This window comes from Solanum pennellii, chromosome 9 (assembly GCF_001406875.1).
Source record: "Solanum pennellii chromosome 9, SPENNV200".
Taxonomy (NCBI): Eukaryota; Viridiplantae; Streptophyta; class Magnoliopsida; order Solanales; family Solanaceae; genus Solanum; species Solanum pennellii.
In genome coordinates this window covers 51,782,086-51,787,378 of record NC_028645.1, presented here as the reverse complement: position 1 = coordinate 51,787,378, position 5,293 = coordinate 51,782,086, and positions in this window count along the sequence as shown.

Sequence of the window (5,293 nt, the reverse complement as noted above, 5' to 3'; positions counted from 1 at the left end):
CGGCTTGTGTATACAAAAAGGGATTGGGTTAAAACCCAAAAATCTGCATCGAAATTGGCCCAAGAAGGGGCCCAATTTTATTATCTTTTTCACTCTCCTAATTGTTTTGATTATGTTGAGTAATTTCATTTCACTCTACCTTTAGAATTGGTAATTAACTTACTAAAATCCCCAAAAGATGAGTTATTTTCTTTATCTTAGTTTACCATTTAAACATCTTTTGCAACCATTTATTTATTTATTTATTTTGTCAAGTATATGAGTAAAATTAATATCTTTAGTTAATTCAAATCTATGTTCTTAAAAAGATATATCCTTTAATGCTTTTAACTTAACCATATTTTACTATTTAAAAGAAATTGTTTTAAGTTATGCGAAACTTTTATCCTTCCATTAATTTGGAATGGGTTTTCATGCTCAAATTGATAATTTGGTTTGAGTAATTATCTTTTAAAATTATTCACAAAAAAAATCTAATTTGGTTAAATTCTATTCACTCATAATTAATTTCAAAACTCTACTTAAGGTTCCATTTTCTTAAAATAAAAGTAAAAATTAATCTTTGTTTAAATAATTTCTTGAAGTTGAGTCGAATATTGTTAATTATTATATTATATAATGTTCCTAAAAAAAGTAAAAAAAAATACTTAACCTAAGTCGTAGGATAACTACATGTTAGCGGACGCTTCAAGTGCCCTAAAAATCTTCTTAAGTATGTTTCTAAATTATTTTATACTTAGACATATTTCAAAGAAAGTGATTTTTCTAAAGATAGATAAATTACGGCATACCAGAAATGATGACTCTGCTGGGGAATTAATAGGTTCTAACCATAACAGACTTAGGTTAATTATTAATGTTTTTAGCATATGCTTACTTGTATGCTTATATTGCATGCCTAATGCCTTATTTTTTTTATCATTATGTGATATAAATTGTTTATTCGTTATTGTTTTCATAAATTGTATATTTGTTACTGCGATATTTGTTACTGCTTTATAAATCATTCCGTTCATATTTCTCCACTTGTTGGAAATTCACACTATCATACGTACACGCGAGGTGTGCTTTGTGCACCCGCAAACTTCTTTAAAAATTCCCAAAGTTAGAGAGTTGGCATATGCGCGGGGTGTCCGGATGTTTTTCCATGTGACCACGTAGCCTCCTCACTCGAGTTGTCCACTCGTGAACCTTGTGTCAAGAAAGCCAAATCTTAGAAAACATAAGATAGAGCTAAACCACCCCTCGATTTAAGTCATGCATGCATATGCCTTAGGTGGATCAATGTTGGGTATCGATTCGACATTTAAGAAGTCCACCCATATGTCGACGGGTTTCACAACCTAACGACCAATGAGCATGTTTTGTGCAACGTGATAATGATAGACGGATCCAAGCTAAATTTGACATAGTGAGTTTGGAAATTATATGTTCATTTTATTTTTTTATTTGTAGGATGGATTCAGTCCCCCCCCCCCCCCCCCNCCTCAAGTGCCCAAAATTAGAATGGTCGAGGGATTTTCGTACAAATTGAAGACCTGGTGGAAAATTTTTACCGCAAATGAAAAGCTAGCAATTGCAAAAAGGTTGGGATGCCTCCCTATGCTATTCAAGGTTAACCCAGACAAACATGTGATTAGAGCATTTATTCAGTTTTGGGATCTAGACCATTTTGTGTTCACGTTCAAAGACTTTGAACTAACACCTACATTGGAGGAGATCTATTATTTTACCAGTTTTTAAAATATCGAGGAAAAGGTCAAATTATTTCTCATAGTCAATCAAGGAAGAAATTTCTTCGCTACTTAGGACTAATAAATAAAAGAAACTTTGATGTTTTAAACATAATTGGGTTTCCCTGGATTACTTATATGATAGGTATGGACGCTCGAATAGTTACAGGGTGTTCAGGAAGGAATTCTCTTGCACTCTTTTTCATTGGTAAGCTAGACGTCCTATCGTATTTGTTGTGGCTTTACTAGGGACTTTAATGTTTCCATGAGAACATGGTCATATCAGCACCTGCATATATTCAGTGGCTCGTGTACTTTTTGAAGGTGTTAATGGCGAAGAGCTCACTCTAGTTCCCATGATTTTAGCAGAAATATTTCGAGTCCTTGGGAAATGTAAGAGAGGAGAAACAAACTTCTTTGAAGGTTGCAACCTTCTTTTACAAGTGTGGGCAATGGAACATTTTCACCACCGTAAAAATATGGATGACATATGCTTTAGCAACGTTAATCATATTGACAGTTTTTTCGACAGGACAAAAATGTTTGTATCTCCGGTGCTGATGACTGGTATGAATATCTGGCCTCCCACACCAGTAACCAAATTCAGTGGAAATATCCATTACTCTCGCATTCCCTGGCGTATATCAGATGCAGGAGGTCCTACTATATCGAGATTATTGAGTTGAAAGGTCTCCAGCTATATGTTCCGGTGCGTGTAATTCAACAATTTGGTCGAGCACAAGTAATCCCTCTTTGAGCCAACATGAGGGTTTCTGAAATTTCCTTCGCGCCAAACTTCAAAGTTTCTAGAGCTAGAGAGATACTTCATGAATGGAACAATATTCTCACGATGGATATGGGAAATGGTCCGAAAGATAAACTCTAGAATATCAGGTGTGGCTTCGAGAAGATCGCAACAACATGAGTCCAGAAGGCGAACAAGGTTTTGAGGATATTGGGATGATGGATAAGGCATTCTCGTCTCGGAACCAAAGCGGTCACCGCTGAAATGTGGGCTCAAATGGAATCTATAATGCAATATTTAGATAATGCTGGAGTAAGGGCTAACAACGTGGGAGCATCATCGTCACTTCCTCCACTGGTGTGATTGATAACAACATTTATTTTGAGTCTTACAATTGTCCCTATTTTGTGTCATTTTTAGTTTATTACCTTTGTGTTGTACCATTTTATTGGTATTTAATGTATATTTCATCTTTGTTTTCAAACTTAAGTTGTCAAAAGTTAAGGGCTTGGATCAATCTATCATAATCACATTACGTTTGACTTTAGGCCTACCTTTGGCATAAAAGATCACTAATCTAGGACGCGATATAAATTGTTTGTGTGCTGCTTGATATAATTTCTCTTTGTTGTGATGTGTTATTCTGTCTAAAGCAGAATTAATCCACTATTGTTTTTAGAGCACTCTAAGCATATACTAAAATTCACAACAACAAAGTCTGTCCAAATTATTCTTGAAGTGTCGTTCAAGTTTCTCAGAAATATATTAATCATTTACTCCAAATCTCTTTAAAAAAAATTATTCATCTGCCACAGGAAAGTCGATTTGCTAGAATGTTCGGAAAAGACGTCAACACACCAATCTCACCTAGTGCTTCGGTTAGTGACAAAGAAACTAAAGAATCAAATTTATCGAGACTAAAGAGAAGATAGTTGCAGCCAAAAGGAGACTTGCCATACTGGACCAAACTGAATGGACGCTACGAGAGAGAATTATTGAGGTTGACATGGAAACAACCTCAGTGAAAAGAAAGATTGCAAAAATTGATCAAGAGATAATTAATATCACTAAAGCAACTGCAATGATCCCCGAAATTGAACGATCCATTAAAAAGCTAAATTTTGGGAATGATTCTTCCATGAGGGGAAAAGGAAAAACAAAAGAAGGTTCGGATGATGAGAGCACTGGATCGTCACCCTACGGTTGAAAGGGAAAGAAAGGAGTGTGGGCTAGATTTAGGTTCATGTAACGCACCTCTTATGTTTAAGTTTATTTGTAATCAAGAACTACGTGATACTTGATCCCATAGGGGGTATGCAGGAAGCTCTTTTCGAGCCTAGTCTCTCTATCAATTTCGGGAAGGGTAGGTTTAAGTTATCGTATGTAATTCGAACTACGTCGAGCCTGATTTACTTGTTAGATACGTAGGCAGCCTACTTAAGGCTCCGTCCCTGTCTTTTTAATTTTTATTCTCCATCATTAGTGAAAGATTCTCAAAATTTCATCTATAAAGTATATGAGTGGAAGAATTTAACAGCATTCTATGTAAGTCGACCAACCTGATTCAATCACAGAAAGATTTCTTTCCATTTGAATCCTCCCATTCACCCAAAATATTTCCGTGGATTAATCTGTTTGAAGCAAAATGACGCTTATGTGTATATTTTTATGTCATTATATTTGCATGTCTCGTTAAAAACAAAGACTAATATCTGTGTCTTTTGAGTGATTTTTCTCTACAGAAAAAACTGATCTGTGTTGAAATTAAACTGGTTGACCATCCATACTTTACAAGATCTAAAGCAATCATACCATCCTTCCTTGATCACTCTTTGGAAAAGGCAAAAGCAAAATGACTAGTACTTCTAATGAAACGAGAGTAGTCAATTTGACCATCAGAAATGCTAAACTCACTAATCAAAGTGAGTTGATCTCTCAGTTAATGCAATGAATTGCAGCTACGCAAGATAGCTTCAACAAACCAAAGATTTGGCCAAACTGGCCATTACATCGAATGAACCACCCCTTGAAACTAGAAGACCTCCTCCTCCTTTTCCATCATTATCTTCTCTGTTTCCCAACTGCTTCTATACCCATACCACATCACCCATCACTTCCACTTATAATCCTCATACCATTGACTTAACTGTATCCAACGCTCCTTACACCATTACTTCCTACCAAATATCACCACCAATACCAAATTAGAACCAAGCACTTAACACTAATCACTCCCAAAACTTCATGCCAAATTACCAAATCCCACCCCCAGTCGCCAATAATCTACATGTTTTGCCTAGCTAGCTGACATACCCTTCTGTAACATTCCAAACTCCACTAGCCTATACAATCCTGAACCATGTCCTAGCTTTCCCGTTCAACCAGAGCTGGATCACTATGAAGAGATGGAGAATGAGTGAAGGTTGAGAGAACAAAAACGTGAACAAGAAATGAATGTCGTGAAGGAGGCCATCTCTGAAGCAGTTAAAAGTGTTCAAACTTCAAGGAAAATCACAGGACTTGAGTATGAAGACCTTTGCATGCACCTCGACTTGGAAATATCCGAAGGTTACAAATTTCCAAAATTTGACACCTTCAATGGTATTGGCAATCCCATGGCTCACCTGCGAGCTTATTGTGACAAACTTGTGGGTATTGGGAAAAATGATGCATTAATTATGAGGTTGTTTAGTCGAAGTCTGAGTGGGGAGGCGTTAGAATGGTTCACATCTCAAGAGCTCTGTCAGTGGTCTACATGGGGGGCTCTGGCCAGAGATTTTTTTGGAAAGATTACAGTTTAATGTCAAAGTTGTCC